Source organism: Suricata suricatta, chromosome 10, assembly GCF_006229205.1.
Source record: "Suricata suricatta isolate VVHF042 chromosome 10, meerkat_22Aug2017_6uvM2_HiC, whole genome shotgun sequence".
In the NCBI taxonomy this organism is placed as follows: domain Eukaryota; kingdom Metazoa; phylum Chordata; class Mammalia; order Carnivora; family Herpestidae; genus Suricata; species Suricata suricatta.
Window position 1 is genome coordinate 20,576,621 of NC_043709.1, and position 17,790 is coordinate 20,594,410.

At 35.8% G+C, this 17,790-nt stretch overlaps 1 protein-coding gene and 1 long non-coding RNA gene across 3 annotated transcripts in view; both read left to right on the forward strand.

Moving 5' to 3' along the window:
* ANKS1B (ankyrin repeat and sterile alpha motif domain containing 1B) overlaps positions 1-17,790 on the forward strand; it is a 1,093,013-nt gene that overhangs the window by 74,942 nt on the left and 1,000,281 nt on the right. The gene's annotated exons all lie outside the window — the stretch shown is intronic.
* On the forward strand, positions 14,788-17,524 carry LOC115303795. Its single transcript, XR_003914244.1, has 3 exons — positions 14,788-14,834; positions 16,198-16,301; positions 17,344-17,524. It is a non-coding gene; the product is annotated as an uncharacterized LOC115303795 (long non-coding RNA).

The following is a 17,790-nucleotide window of genomic DNA, read 5'->3' on the forward strand; positions in this document are numbered from 1 at the left end:
AATATATCACAATGATTGATGGATTTGTGAATATTGATCCATCCCTGTAACCCAGGAATGAATCCCACTTGATCATGGTGATAATTCTTTTTATATGCTGTTGAATTCGATTTTCAAGTATCTTGAGGATTTTTTCCTCTGTATTCATCATGGATACTGACCTGTAGTTCTCTTTTTTTTTGCTGGGTCTTTGTCTGGTTTGGGAATCAAAATGATGCTGGCTTCATAGAATGAATCTGGAAGTTTTTCTCCCATTTCTGTTTTTTAGAATAGCTTGAGAAGAATGGGTATTAACTCTGCTTTAAATGTCTGGTAGAATTCTCCAGGGAAGCCATCAGGCTTGGGCTCTTATTTGCTAGGTGATTTTTGATAACTGGTTCAATTTCTTTACTAGTTATGGGTATGTTCAGATTTTCTATCTCTTCCCTTTTGAATTTTGGAAGTGTGTGTGCATTTAGGAATTTATCCATTTCTTCTGGGTTGTCCAGTTTTTTGGCATGTAATTTTTTATAGTATTCCCTAATAATTGCATGTATTTCTGAGGTATTGGTTGTAATAAATCCATTTTCATTCATGATTTTGTCTATTTGGGTGTTCTTTCTTTTCTTATTGAGAAGCCCGGCAAGAGGTTTATCAGTTTTGTTTATTTACAAAGAACCAACTCTTGGTTTCATTGATCTCTTCAACTGTTTTTTTAAAATTCTATATTGTTTATTTCTGCCCTGGTCTTTATTATTTCTTTTCTTCTGTAGGGTTTGGGGTATTCTTACTGCTCTTCTTCTAGTTCCTTTCGGTGCACTGTTAGATTTTGTATTTGATCTTTTTTTTTAGTTTCTTGAGATATGCCTGGATTGGAATGTATTTTCCTCTTATGACTGCCTTTGCTTCTTGCCAAAAAGTTTCTCTAATTGTCTGGTTGACCTATTCATTCTTTAGTATGGTGTTCTTTAACCTCCATGTTTTTGGAGGTTTTCCAGACTTTTTCCTGTGATTGATTTCAAGTTTTATTGCATTGTGATCTGAAACTGTGCTTGGTCTGATCTCAATTCTTTTATATTTATTGAGGCCTGCTTTGTGACCCACTGTGTGTTCTATTTTGGAGAATGTACCATGTGCACCTGAGAAGAAAGTGAATTCCATAGCTTCCGGATGTAGAGTTCTAAATGTGCCTGTCACATCCATCTGTTCCAATGTGTCATTCAGCTACATTGTTTCTTTAGTGATACTCTGTTTACTTGACCTATCCATTGCTGTAAGTGGAGAAATAAAGTCTCCTGGAACTAGCACAATCTTATCAATAAGATTGTTTAAGTTTGTGACTAATTGTTTTATGTATTTGGGTGCTTCTGAATTCAGTGCATAGACATTTTATGATTGTTAGCTCTTCCTGATGGATAGACCCTGTAATTATTATATGAAGTCCTTTTTCATCTCTTGGTACTGCCTTAACTTTATAGCCCAGTTTCTTTGATATAAGTTTGGCTACTTCAGCTTTCTTTTGACCTCAGTAGCTTAATAGATAGTTCTCCATCCCCTCACTTTCAATCTGACGGTGTCCTCAGGTCTAAAATGAGTCTCTTGTAGGCAGCAAATAGATGGATCTTGTTTTTTTAATCCATTCTGATTCCCTGTGTCTTTTGATTGGAGCATTTAGTCCATTTACATTCAGTGTTACTATTAAAAAATATGGGTTTAGAGTCATTGTGTTCTCTGTAGGGTTCATGCTTGAAGTGGTGTCTCTGGTACTTTGTATTCCTTGTAACATTTCCCTCTAGAGTCCCTGTTTGGGGACTTTCTTGTAGGGTTGGTTTAGTGGTGATGAATTCCTTCAATTTTTGTTTGTTTGGGGAAGCCTTTATCTCTCCTTCTATTCTGAATGACAAGCTTTCTGGATAAAGGATTCTTGCCTGCATATTTTTTCTTTTCATCACACTGAAGATTTCCTGCCATTCCTTTCTGGCCTGTCAAGTTTCAGTTAGATAGGTCTGCAACTACCCTGATGTGTCTACCTTTGTGTGTTAGGGCCTTTTTATCTCTAGATGCCTTGAGAACTCTCTCTTTATCCTTATATTTTGACAGTTTTACTATGATACGTCATGCCAAAGATTGATTCAAGTTATTTTTGAGGGGAGTTCTCTGTGCCTCTTGGATTTCAATGTCTGTTTTCTTCCCCAGATTGGGGATGTTCTCAGCTATAATTTGTTCAAATTCTCATTCAGTCCCTTTCTCTCTCTCGTCTCCTTCTGGGATTCCTATGATATGGATATTGTTCTGTTTGATTGTATCACTCAGTTCTTTAATTCTCTTTTTGTGCTCCTGAATCAATTTATCTCTCTCTTTTTTTTTTGGCTTCCTCTTTTTCTATAATTGTATCTTCTCATTCACCTATTCTCCTCTCTGCCTCTTCATTCTGTGCAGTGGCCGCCTCCATTTTATTATGCAGCTCATTTATAGTATTTTAAAATTCATCATAACTATTTCTAAGATCCATAATCTTTGTAGCACTGGTGTCTCTGCTGTCTTCTATGCCTTTTTCAACACCAGTGATTAATTTTATGCCTATTGTTCTAAATTCTTGGTCAGTTATGTTGGTTATATCTGACCAATTCTTTAGCTGTCACTTCTTCCTGGAATTTCTTTTGAGAGTCCATCTGTTTCGTCATTTTGGCTAGCTTTCTGTCTCTTAGAAGTCTTAAAAGTTTGATATGTGCTCTGCACCTGCAAATACTGCTATATTAAAGGAGGCCTGTCCATTCAGGAAGTGTTCTATTAATGGTGTCCCTTGGTCTCTCTTCTTGTGACTTTAATTATTTTATTTCCCTACTTCTGGTGATAATTGGGACTCTCCCCCATGTGTTCTTTGGTTTGTTTCTTGAGGTATCCCTGGATAGGAAAACAGACAGATAAACAAACAGGAAACAAAAGCATGAAAATGCCCAATCAAATCAAACATGCAAACAAACAAAAAAACAAAAACCCCACAAATCAAAAACAATAAAAGACAAAGGACAGTTTAAAAGCATAAAACCAGCTACAAATAAAGAGCATGGTAGAGGCAGTGCTGATGGAAGAGCATATACAAAGAGAGAATGACATGGTTGGGGAGAAAGAGAAATTGAACATTGACCAGACAGAGAGACTGAAAGGCTTAATTCAGAGAGAGTAGAAAGGAGAATGTGGCAGGAGGTGAAGAGAAAAAGAAAAAAACCCCCACAAAGATAATGTTACCCAGAGAAATTATATAGTCTGATTATTTCAGAGAGAGAGAGAAAGGAAGGCTACAAAGGAGTTGTAGAACATGTAGCAAGAGAATGGATTAAATATGCCTGTATAAGCAAATGTATAACCAGAATATCCAGGCCAAGGAGGGGAGAGATAATCATGAGATAAGGGAGAATATATGTGAATAGCAAGAATTGATCTAGAGTTAATCACACAATGCATCAATGCTGGTCTTGAGGGGAGGGGTTGTCTGTTTCTGCAGCATCTGTCCATTATCTCCCTGTAACAAAGCAGCTACCCAGGTCAGATGGGCCTGGGTTGGTGTAGGCAGGTCTCACCCCCACTGTGGGTCTTGCAGGCCACTTCCTGAAGCCCTGCCTTGGTGGTTGGGGGGAAAAAATGGCAACCCCCAGTCCACTCTCCAATCAGGTGCTGCAAAACCCTCCTTTGGGTCCAATCTCACGGTGATGCAGGTGCAGCCAAGGTGGGTTGTGTTTTGTGTCCCACACCCAGCCGCATTTCATGCTCTTACTCTGTGCACATCGATACTACCCAAAATGTAATCCCACAAGCCCAGGCACTTCCTGACAGGGGACTGAGCAGAGGACCGGTTCCTCCTGATGCCCACTGTATCCCTTGTGTACTGTCTATCCCAGAGGGAATTTCTGGGACCTGGGCACCCAGCCCTGAGAAAGCTCCACAGTTATAGATGGGGCCTCTCTCCAAAAGCCTTGCAGTTAAATATGGGATGATAGGATCCCTCTCTGTCCCAGGCTGAGGTTTTTCTCTTCTTCAGATACTATCCTACACTTCCCCAGCTGCTCTTTCTCTTCCTTTTGTCTCTCTGCAGAAGGGGCTCCCTCTTCTCCATGCCTCTGTGTTCCAACCTGTTTTTATCTTTCCCAGTTCACACTCACTCACCTACAAGGCTGACTTCTTAGTGGACTCCGTCTCTTTTCCTCCCAGACTCTTGTGGTTCAGAGTCCTTTGGCTTTAGTTTTTCTTTGTTTGATAGATGCAGGTGGGAAATCTGGAACTCCCTACTACCCTGCCATTTTGCCCCCTCTAAACTTCTCTTGTTTTCTTTTTCAAGATTGCTTTGGCTATTTGAGATCTTTTGTGGTTCCATACAAATTTTAGGATTGTATGTTCTAGCTCTGTGAAGAATGCTGGTGTTAATTTGATAGGGATTGTATTTGGGTAGTATTGCTTTGGGTACTATTGTTAACAATATTTGTTCTTCCTATCTAGGAGCATGGAATATTTTTCATTTTTTTGTGTCTTCTTCAATTTCTTTCATAAGTTTTCTATAGTTTTCAGTGTATATATTTTTCACCTCTTTCATTAGATTTATTCCTAGGTATTTTATGCCTGTTCTTATAGTCTATCTTTTCTTGGGTATGTGACTATATCCCTCAGTCTGTACCTATAAGCACTGTCTTTTAGCAATAGTAGTTTCCTTCTCTATGCCCCTGATGGATATCTTGTTATAATACAACAAATGCCCTCATGGTTGTTGTTTACACATTTACTTTCCTAAAGGGCAGGGCCTATGTTTTATTCATCATTATATTTTACACTCCTGACACAGTTTGTGGCTTATGATAAATATTTGTTGGATGGAAGACAGAGACAGGATACTGAAGTGCATGAAGGAGAAAGTCCAAAAATTAAATGTATAGTCTTATTTTTTTTACATTTATTTATTTATTTTGAAGCGGGGGAGGAGCAGAGAGAGAGAGAGGGAGAAAATCCCAAGCAAGTTGTGTGCTGTCCATGCAGAGCCTCATGTAGAGCTTGATCCCATAAACTATGAAATCATGACCTGAGCCAAAATCAAGAGTTAAATGCTTCACCGACTGAGCCACCCAGGCACATCTTAAATGTATTATTTTTAAAGCAATTGTATCAGGTTGTTTCATTGAATTTTACTGTGAATCCAGTACTGTTTCACAATGTAAAGAAATAATTTTATAGATATTATTTTAAAACTCTAAGCCTAGAGAGTTATGGAAATGTATGCCAACCTGTCCCAGATGCAGCTCGAAGTAAAGGGAAAGAAGATGGGATGAATATGGCCCAATTATTTGAATCTGTTGGAAAAAATTTCCATCCAGTAACAGATGAGTTATATTTAGATATGAAACAAATTATCGTCATTTGTGATTCTAGCCAGCCCTCCCCTGAAAAATATCTGAAGCACCAATTTTTATTTTTCATTACTTCTTTGTAAAGCCTTCGTTTAGACAGAAATCACAAAGAGAGTATGTGGTATTATTTAGATTGAATATTGAGTAACGGAAAAGGTTAATGAAGAGAACATAATGGTACATATAACTAGATTATTCACTTGAGTTCCTTCCCTTTTCTTTGCCAGTCTTGGTTCTCCCTCATTTCTGGCCATCAGGGTTGACATGCCCTTCAAGACTGAGCATAGACACGGTCCATCCCAGGCAGTAAACAACTTTACTTTGAATGGTCCTCAAACTTGGTGTATGCCAGAATTCCTAAGATGCTTGATAAACAGTACAAATGCCTAGACTACTAAGAATTTCTCAGTGTGTCCAGAACACCCACAATTTTTAACATACCCCATAATCTGAAACCATGGGTTTGGATCTTTCATGTTCAACATATTCTGAGAGCAAATAACTGCAAATATCACCTTTTCAAGGTTCATCTATTTCTGGGTTTTCCTACCATCTATCAGAAGGTGATACACCTGTGTGTTCTCCAAATTCATATGTTGAAGTCCTAACCAATCTCCCCAGTACCTCAGAATGTGACATTATTTGGAGATAGGGTCTTTAAAGAGATAATCACATTAAAATTAAACCATTAGGATGGGTTCTCATCTAATATTAGTGGACTGGTGTCCTTAATAAGAATAGGAGATTAGGACATTGACATGCACAGAGGGAAGATCATGTAAAGATATGGGACAAAGACAACTATCTACAAGCCAAGGAGTGCGGCATTGACAGATAACAAACCTGCCAAAACCTTGATCTCAGACTTCTAGCTTCCAGAATTGTGAGAAAAGGAATTTCTGTTGTTTAAGCCACACAGTCTTTGATACTTTGTTATGGCAGCCCTAGCAAACTAATACAGTACTAATCTGTGTTGTATATCTTCTGTGTACAAGGCACTGTGCAAGCACTTTATTGAACCCCTTAGAATGTTGCTAGCTCTTACATGTGTGGAGAGAAAAAGGAAGGAAGATGTAGGTGAAAAACCAAGAAAGCCATTCATGAATGGTATGACGTATCCTCTTCCTGTTGCCCACAAATTTTAGGTTCCCTTTCTTGGGGTGCATGGGTGGCTCAGTCCATTAAGCCTTTGACTTTGGGTCAGGTCATCAGCTCATGGCTGGTGAGTTTGAGTCCTGCATTGGGCTTTCTGCTGTTAGCTTGCAACCCACTTTAGATCCTCTGTCTCCCTCTTTCTCTGCCCCTCCCCCATGCTTTCCTTCTCTCTCAAAAATAAACAAACATTTAAAAAAAGAATTCCTTTCTTATGACTCTTATTCAGCTTTCTTAATTGGCTAGACTTCTACTTGCTCCTGTGGGCCCTGGGTATAAGTGAAGTCAAATCAAAACTGTCTATGGTTGTAGTCACAGCAATTCCAACAATTATTATTTTTTCTAATTCAAAATAGCAGTGTGTTAATTGAAATTAGGGAGAACAGAAATAAGGGGAGATTTGCCATTACCTAGCCTTTGCATCCTCTTTTTATCTCCCACTACTTCTATGAACTATTCTGGATAGCATATTGATTAATATAGTTGTTACATTAAAAATATTTCAGTTTTTATTCTGATTCAACAAATATTTATTGTGTACTTAATTTATACTTAATATATTACGATCCTAGAAATTAAGTATACAAAGGTGAACACAGCATGGTTTCTTTCCTAAAGGAGTATGCACTTCAGTAAATACAACAGAGGAAATAAATGCATCAATAGAATAAAAGATAAGGGCAGAAATGACTCTTTTACTTTAATAAGAGATCCAACTTACTAGTTCTGAATCAGAATGATTGTAAGAATTACTAAGAGAACATTTTAAGATGAGTCCCAGATTCCACCATGGATCAACGGATTCATAATTTTCATGCATGAGACCTTTGATTCTGTGTTTACAAAAGCGCTCTTCTGGTTCCACTTGCTTATAAGGTTGGAAATACAGAAGTCTGATGGATCTTAAGTGTAGTTAAGTGTGTAAAGTGGAGGTTTGCACTCAAGTAGGATGTTAGATTATGGTCTGTGTGCTGGGATTACTGAATCAGTTTTCAGAGTATAATGTATTCTGTGTGTGTGATTTAAAAAGTATTATTAATGTCTCAAGATGTAAATGGAGTAAATGAAATCATGTTTTTAACCAAACTAAGGACTCTGAGAGGTAAGTGAACAAAAGCCCAAATGATTCCAGTGCAATCCTAAAAGAGCATGCACGGGCTTATAGCATGGACATAGCCGGGACAGAGCCTCTACAGTGCTGTCCAGCACAATGGCCATTAGCCGTATGTAGCTACTGGCCACTGGAAGTATGGCTGGTCTGAGTTCAGATTTGCTCTAAGTATAAAATGCACATTGGATTTTGAAGATGTAGTATACAAAAAGAATGTGCCCTACTTTCTTAACAATTTTCTACACTGAATACATGCTGATATAATATTTGGATATGTTGAATTAAATAACATCTCAAAATTAATTTGACCTATTTTTACTTCTTTTTAATGTAGCTACAGATGTGGCTCACATTATGTTTTTGTCGGACAGCATTGCACTAGAATCATTGGAAATAGAGGATCTATGCCTATAGGACTGTCTTTCATCTCTGCTTCTTTCTGGGTGTCAGCCTTATTAACTCCAATTGCAGAGGACTTTTCTCCTAGAAGCAGGAACCTGGGATCTTATAGAGTCTCTACTAAAGAGAAAGGGGCACTTCTCTTCCACATCCTATTTTGAAAATCCTATGGAAGAATTTTAATTGGTGCAGCTGGAATCATGAGCCAGTCACTGTGGCTGAGAGAATAGAATAATACTATGATTGGCTGCCTCTGAGCTAAGTTTACATTCCTGTAGCTGGGCCAGGACACAAGATAAAGTGGTCAGTCATTACCAGAACCACATGGGTAGACTAGAAAATTAATTTCCCTTTATTTTACAAAACAATAATAATAACTAGGTATTTGTTTAGTCCTTACTATGGGTTAGGCACTATAATAAGGATTTTTACAGAGATTTTCTCATTTAATATGTAAAACAGCTATTTTGAGGAATTCTGATGGAATCTTAGATGTAATCTTGAACCCAGATATTCTCCTGATGTTTCCAATCTTAGTAAATAAATGAACACACAGATACGTAAGTCACAAAACCCAGGAATCATCCCTGATTCATTCCCTTTCCCCTTGCCTTCATTCATTTATTTATGTTAAATAATCAATTCTTCCACATTCATGCTTTACACAGTAGCCAGAATAATATTTTTAAAACATAAAGCTTAATTGAACAAAGCACTTCAGTGAATGAAATCTAAACTTCCCAGCATTGTGTGGCTTCTGTTTAGCTTTCCAGTTCCATCTTGTTATATACTGTTTCTCACTATGTTTCTATTACATAGATCTCCTTTCATGCCAACCTCTTTTGATTGCAGAGCCCCACTATTGATTGCCAGGCCATAAGAAGAGAATATTGTAGTGGGCAGACAAAACAATAACAGTCTAATAGTAGAGAGCACTGATCTTGGTATCAGAAGTCTTGTGTTCATTTTGGTTCTGTTAAGTGGAGTGAGAAGACCCCATTTAGTTCACATGGCTGGGAGTGGAGGAGAGATGTTATCCAAATAACTGGGACCTGTACCAGAACTGGAATAATTCTGGGAAGGGATGAGGGCAAACAACAAATGCCTACCATAGGATTCTAGTATATTCTCACAGTGCATTGAGAGACCACCTATACCTTTTTTACATAGGCCATCTTTTTTGACACTATCTTTTGAAAATGACTCGAAATTTTGAAATGTAATATTTTCTGGTGGATTTTAAGTTTAGAATGAAATTGTGGGGACAGCTGGCATCAAGATAATTGCTAAATGTGAAATCCAAGAGTGCAGACTGACAGTTGTGAGAATGTGATAATATATTCTACTTAATAGATGCAAAGTCATGGACGGACTGGATGTTGCAATTCTTTTCTTTCTTCTTAGTATAAATGACTCTCTCCATTCATTTCAAAAGTGTGTCTAGATGTATAGTATTTGTTCCTTAGTTGCTTATATAAGGTTAAAGGTTATAGCATTTGGTTTTCATGATGTATTTCGAAGAATATACATCTATTCTTTAACTCGTGATTTTTATTTAGAAAAATATATTTGTGATTTTATCCATGTGCTCTCTATCAATTTATTGGTTCAAAAATAATTTACTTTTCTAGAGCATAATTATACTTGTAGAAGGGAAAGCCTCATTTTGTGTGTATGTGTGTGCTTTTGAAAGAAATTGTATATAACTCATTTACACAGAGAAATCATTTGGATTATCTATTTACAGTTTTTTTCAGTTTTCATTTCCACTGGCCAGATACAGTTAACATAATAGTCAACATTTACTTGAACTGGTCACCATAACCTGCCATGACACATGGCTTTTAGTCTCCCCTCCTTAAAGATTGTGGTTTCATTTGAACAGAAATATTTTGTGGTAAAACATGCATCAGTCTTCTTTCCCTTTTCTGGATAAATCCACCAAAACTGACCTAATATAGTCAAATTTTCAACACAGTTCATTTTTTTTTCAAATCCATAAACTAAGGCAAATAAAATTTACTTCTCCAAGACTTTTAAAACTTAATATATACCCTCAAGTTTAGCTTTTTCTATTTTCTTTCATATTCTGAAAGCCTCCTTCTTTGTCAGTGAAACACAATTGGGGGGGAAAACTTAAAAGTCATAGTTAATGCTGATATATGGGGCAGGAATATAGAGATTCAGCCTTTTCTTTTTGATGAGATATGACTTATTCATACATTTCTTACATTCACTTGTCAAACATTGACTGGACATTTCTTTTATATGAGAAATAAGGATCAAATAGAGTAGAAAGTATACAGGATCAAGGAGTCAGAAGACCAAGGTTCAAATCCTGACTCTACCTCTGCGTAACTGTGATATGGCAGAGACAAATATCCTTAATCAGTCATGATTCTTCCATGATTTTTAAGGTGAGGATAATAGAATCTTCTCTGCCTGCCTTTAAGGATTATGGCAAATCTTGAAAGAATTCTGTAAATTATAAATTTCCAAATAAATGTAAAATATATTTCTTATTATGTGCATGAAACTTCATATGGAAGACTTAAAAAAACACCATTCTTTTTACTATACTTAGGTTTACCAGTCCATTTTCTGGAATCATTTTTTCATGACTTTATATTTTTAGAGCAATTTTAGATTTACTATAAAATTGAGAAGGGGGTGCAGAGATTTTTCATATACTGTCTGCTCCCACACATATATAGCCTCCCTCATCATCAACATCATTCACCAGAATGGTACTTTTTTTTTCAAACCAAGGATGAACATATGCTCATACATCACAATCATCCAAAGTCCATAGTTTACCTTAGGGTTCACTCTTGGTGTCATACATTCTATAGAGATGGAAAAATGTATACTGAATATATCCATAATTATAATATCCAACAGTATTTTCACTGCCCTAAAAGTCTTCTGTGCCTTGCCTGTTCATCATCCCCAAAGTTTTTGCCTTTTTAATTATCCCTGTAGTTTTGCCTTTTCCAGAATGTCATATAGTTGGAATCATACAGTATGTAGCCTTCTGATTGGCTTCTTTCACTTATTAATATGAATTTAAAGTTACTTCAAGTCTTTTCATGCTTTATATCACTTCTTTTTGGTGCTGAATAATACTATACTGTGTGGATGTACCATAGTTTATCTGTTTGTCCACTCAGAGATCTCTTGGTTGCTTCCAAGTTTTGAAGATTATTAATAAAGCTGTTGTAAACATCAATATGCAAGTTTTTGTGTGGATGTAAGCCTTCATTTCATTTGGGTAAATACCAAGGCATGTGAATGTTAGATCTAATGGTAAGAGTATGGTTAGTTTTGTAAGAAACTGAAAAACTATCTTCCAAAGTGGCTGTACCATTTTACATTCCCACTGGGATTGTATGAGAGTTTTTGCTGCTCCACATACTTGCCAACATTTGGTGTTGTCAGTGTTCTGGATTTTGGCCATTGTTGTAGGTTTGTAGTGGGATCTCATTGTTGTTTTAGTTTGCATTTTCCCAATAATATATGATATTGAGCATCTTTTTCATCTGTATATTTTCTGTGATGAGATCTCTATTAATGTTTTTAGACTACTTTTTAATTGGTTGGTTTGATATCTAGTTGTTGAGTTTTAGGAGTTCCTTGTATACTTTGGACAACAGTCTTTTAACAGATGTGTCTTTTGCAAATATTTTCTCTCAGTCTCAGCTTGTCTTATTATTCTCTTGATACTGTCTTTTGCAGAGCACAAGTTTTAAATTTTAATGAAGTTCAGGTTATTAATTATTTCCTTCATGGATCATGCCTTTGGAGGTGTATCTAAAAAGGTATCATTACACCCAACTTAATCTAGATTTTCTCTTATGTTATCTCCTAGGAGTTTTATGGTTTTGCATTTTACATTTAGGTCTATGATCCAGTTTGAATTAATTTTTGTGAAGGGTGTGAGATCTATATATAGATTCAGTTTTTTGTATGCATGTGTATGCCCAGTTGTTCCAGCACCAGGTGTTGAAGAGACTGTCTTGCTCTATTGTATTGCCTTTGCTCTTTTGTCAAAGATCAGTTAACTATATATATAAGGGTCTATTTCTGGGCTCACTGTTCTGTTACATTGATCTGTTTGTCTATTCTTTTGCTAATACTATGCTGTCTTGATTACTGTAGCTTTCTAGTAAGTCTCAAGGTAAGATAGCATTAGTCTTCCAACTTTGTTTTTGTCCTTCAGTATTGTGTTGGCTATTCTGGGTCTTTTGCTTCTTCATATAAACTTTAGCTTCATGGGATTTTGATTGGAATTACATCAAATCTGTAGATCAAGATGGAAAGAACTGACATCTTGACAGTATTGAGTATTTCTATCCATAAACATAATCTCCATTTAGTTCTTTTTTTATTTCATTCATCAGAAGTTTTGTAGTTTTCCTTATAGATCTTTTACATACTTTGTTAGATTTATACCTAACTTTTTCATTTTGTGGGGTGCTAATAAAAATGATATCATGTGTTTAATTTCACATCCCACTTTTTATTGCTGGTATGTAAGAAAACAGTCTACTCTCATGTATTAACCCTGTATCCTGCAACCTTGCTAAAATTGCTTATTAGTTCCAGGAATTTTTTTGTTGATTCTTTTAGATTGACTACATAAATAATCATGCTGTCTGCAAACAAGGACAGTTTTATTTTTTCCTTTCCAACCTGTATACTTATCTCTTTTTCTTACCTTATTGCATGAGTAAGGATATCTAGTACCATGTTGAAAAGGGAGTGAAAAGATAAGACATCCTAGCCTTGTACCTGATCTTAGTGAGAAAGCTTTGAGTTAATCACTACCATTATGATGTTAGCTTTAGGTTTTTTATAGATATTCTTTATCAAGTTAGGAATGTTACCCCTCTATTCCTAGTTTTCTGAGTGTTTTTTTTCTCACAAATTGGCAGTGAATTTTTAAAATTGTTTTTTCTGCATCTGTTGATATGATCATATGATTTTTCATTTTTAGTCTGTTAATATGATAGATTACAGTAATTATAGATAGTCTGAATGGGCCTGTATCTATTAAAGGAATTGAATCAATAACAGTAATTTCCAAAACAGAAAATACCAGGCCCAGATGGGTTCTCAAACATTTAAGGAAGAAATTATTAGCAACCATCTATTTCAGAATGGAAGCAGAGGGAGTAATTTCTAACTCATTCTGCGAGGCCAGCATTACCCTAATACCAAAACCAGACAAAGACGTTACAAAAAAAGAAAATATAAACCAATATTTTAATGAGCATATATGCAGAAACCCTCAACTAACTCTTAGCACATTGAATTTTAAAAAGTATAAAAACAATTAAACACTATGACCAAATGGTATTTGTTCCAGGTATGCCAGCTCAGGTTCAGCATTTGGACAGGATGGCCAGAGTTGGCAAGAGTTGAGATCTTACCCCCCCAACCCCCCAGGTCAGTTTGACTCTGGCTAATTAGTTTTCCCTTAAGGCAGGGCTTGTTAAGAACAGAGTTGCTCAGTGTATTTAACAATAGTTCTTTTCCCCTTCCCCTGGAAGCTTGAGAAGTGTTTTCTTTGATATTTACTTTGGGAATCTAGTTGAACTCCTGGAGGTAAATCCCATAATTATTGTGTTGGGGGGTGTGTCCCACAACAGTGTCCTCCTAGAGGTTTTTTAAAATAGAAAATTGAATGCTGTTCTTTTAAAAAATATTATTATTATTAAGTAATCTCTTCATTCATCGTGGGGTTCCAGTGTACAACCCTGAGATCAAGAGTGGCATGCTTTACTGATGGAGCCAGCTGGACACTTGGAATAATACTTTTTTAAATCATTATTATTGAGATATAATTGACATAAAACATTGTGTAAGTTAAAAGTATACAGTATGTTAGTTTGATACATTTATGTATTGCAATATGATTACTCCATTAGTATTAGGTAACATGTCATTATTTATCATTTCTTTTTTGTGTTGAGAACAGTTAAGATTTTGTCTCTTAGCAACTTTGAAGTTTATAATACAGTAGTGGTGAGTATAATCACTATGTTGTGCATTAGTTCTCCAGAATTTATTTATCTGCTGGCTTTAAGTATGTACCCTTAACATCTTCCCAGTTCTCCCACACCCTCTAGCCCCTGGTAACCACCATTCTACCCTCTGTTTTTACAAGCCTATTTGCTTTCAGCTTTTACGTATCAGTGAGACATTACATTGTTTTTGTCTTTGTATGTGTGTTGTCTTTTTCTTTCTGACATTTCTCTTAGCATAATTCCTTCAAGGTCTATCCATGTTGTCACAAATGGAACAATTTCCTTCTTTCTCATGGATGAATAGTATTTTAGAGTGTGTGTGTGTGTATCTCACATCCTTATTTCTTCATCTATTGATAGACACTAAGGTTGTTTCCATAATTTGGCTATTGTAAATAATGCTGCAATGAACAGGGGTGTACAGATTTTCCTTCAAGATACTGATTTCATTTCCTTTGGATATATACCCAGGAGTGGAATTGCCAGATCATATGATGTAGTTCAGTTTTCAATTTTTTGAGGAGCTGCCATACAGTCTTCCCTAATGGCTGTACCAATTTGCATTCCCATCAACAGTATATTAGGGTTCCCTTTTTTCCTCATCCCCACCAACATTTATTATCTTTTGTTTTTTTGATAGAAGCCACCCCTGGAGTTTTTAACTTCCATATTTGTTTATACTGAGCCTCCAGCACTTCCTCAGTAATGCTTCAGGTTTTCCTACTTTGCACTGGTTCTCTTGGCAGTTTCCGTTCATGAATCTCTGCTCTGGTAAGCTACAATTCCCTGTATCCACCTGTCTGTCTATTCTTGGGGGACAGTGCTTTGCCCTGTGTCTTAGGATACAAGAATTGCTGATCTTTCAGTGTCTTCAGTTTTTTAGTTGTTTAGATGAGGCAGTGTCTTTCATGCTTTTTACATGTGGAACTGGAAACTAGAAGCCTCTCTGGAAACATTTTAAGCCTTTGTTACGATTTAAAGTGCTTTGAAATCCCCTTAAGATAGATTATTTATAACAAGGACATTATTGTTTATTTCTTGCATTGTCTTATTTATTACCTAAAGTGGAAGTTTTAAGAGAAGCTAGTTTGGCTTCTTTATATTCTCTACAAATAATCCTAATTTTAGGATAGGGAAATCTGTAAGAATCTAACAAAGAGGGGCACCTGGCTGGCTCAGCTAATATGGCATGTGACTCCTGATCTTGGGGTTGTGAATGCATGACCCAAATCAAGGATAGAGTTTTCTTAAAAAAAATATGTATATATAACAAAGCGAAATGACTTTTTTCTCTAGAGATGAACTGGATAATTTATAAACATATTTTTAGAGGTCTCAGATATATTTATAAAATGCATATTATACTTATCATAATTAACAATATATTATGATACAAACTTGATATATACTTGAATACACAGAGATGGAACTGTAGTTTGTAACACTAGATGTGTAGGGGTACCAGATAATTTAATGTATTAGAAAATAAATGCAATATGTATTCCGATTTTTATTTGAACATATACCTCACCGAATTTGGGAGTTAGGCTTTCTGGGAAAGAACATTAGATGAAGATGGAATTCAGAAGAATTGAGTTCTGATCCTAACTATGGAAAGTTTGGTTTAGGGATTAACTGGATAGGTTTTTGGGTCAGTCATGTTTTTTGAATCCTAGTTCTACCACTTTTTGCTGTGTGACCTTGGGTGAATTTCCTAATCTTCTTAAACTTGAGTTTCTTTTACCTAGAAAAAGAGATAATTATAGGACTTATCTCTTAGGGTTGTGATAAGGATTAAATGAGAAAATGCATACAAAGTATTTAGCACTTTATTAGTATCATCATCATTGTCATTATAACCACCACTAATGCCACTGATTAGTAACTTCAACCAAGTCATTTAATCTCTCTAGCTTTGTTAGGTTCTCTTATTTATAAAAAGACTAAATTAGTTAATTTCCTTGTGGTTATTATTATTATTGTGAGTAAATGTGTTTGAGAGTGTTCTGTTAAAAACTTGCCTAAATAGGAGATATCATCATCATCTTAGGGTTGTTTGAGCTCTGAAATGTTATGACAAAAATGAAAAACCATCTATGACATTAATCCTTGGCCCTTCTGTTTTATCTTAAAGCTGTGACTAAAGCAGAGAGAAATTTGTTGCCAATCTCCTCATCTTTGCTTTCTTCATCATTACTCCATATTTATCCATCGTATAAAGCAAATTACAGAAAACAGGTAGGATTTCTTAAGTCACGACTGAAATAGGAAGAGGAGGAAGCCATAATAATAGTGGATATTTACTTAGCCTTAGTATGTACCAGATACTGTGCTAAGAGCTTTATATACATTGCTGTTTAATATGCATATATATTTTTAAAATTGAACCTTTTCCCACTATACTCTACCTTAATCTTTTTATTCTTTGTCTCTGTAACTTTTGTCTCCTTAATCTTATTTCCCCATAATTCTCTTCCAAGAATTCTGCATTTTGGGAAAGTGCTGGATGGTGGTTTTCACCGTTTATTGAACATATCTTTTACTTTTCAAACTTTATGTCCCTGTTTGAAACCTCTTTTCTCCTTCCTTTTTGTTTTCCCTACCAGTCTCTCAGCTTGGCTCAGACCTCCATTTTGAAGCTGTCCAATTACAGCTGAAGTGGCTCCCCTTCCTTGGTATAAGCACTAGTATGGAAGAAAATATTTTTGCTAAATAAAAACCTTAGTGCTACTTTTTACATTTGAATGCGCTATAAGATTTTATTCTAACAGCTATTGAATGTAAAGTTGTTCTTCAACAGCTGAGGATGGGAAAATGGTATATTTTATTTAAATTTAGAATAATTTGCATAGGCCTTTTTTGTGTGGCTTTCAATAGTTTAATTGTAATTCTAGAGTAATTAAGATGATTAGGTAGCCGTTGAGGATGGCTTAAGTCATTTAAAACTGAAAACCTGCACGAGTGCTCATATTTATTCTCCCATCTTCTTTTGTTGTGTCCTCTTGTCCAATTTCAAAACTCCTCTATTCGCCTTATGTATTTTAAAAGAAAAGTAGATAGTATTTATCAAAGTAGAAAGTAATATGTGACCAATGGAGACATTTCAAGCATCTGTGGGAGACAGAATTTTGTACAACTACCTACTACAAATAGTAAAGAATAATTAGTAAACATGAACTATTTCCTGAAACCTCAGGGATATGTTTACTTAACAGACTGGTCTGCATTAATTACAACGACTTAGGGATAAATAATAAATGAGATTTCTTCTATTTCACAGGCACAGAGAACCCAAATTTATGAAGAGACCATTTCCACGTTTGTTTAAAAGTTGCTTGCTTGGATCTTCAGGCACATTTCCCTTGAATTCCAAGCCAGATCACAAAAGACTGAAATATAATACAGTATAATGTTCAAGATGTCACTGTTAGGAGCTGGGGGGAAAGGATGAAGCATGAGCCACCAGTGGTGGTCTTGGTCATAGGAAACCACATATATGTATATATTTTTATATATAAAGAGAGAGAGAGAGGAAAGAGAAAGAGAGGGAGGAAGGAAAATAGGGAGGGAGAGAGAGAGTGAGGGATTGAGACTGGTTTGAAGGAATTGCCTCATCTGGCTATAAAGGTTTGGTAAATTCAAAATCTGTAGGGTAGGCTTTCAGGCTTGAGACCAAGGAAACGTTGAATCCAAAGACAGTCTGTTGACAGAATTCCTTCTTGCTCTA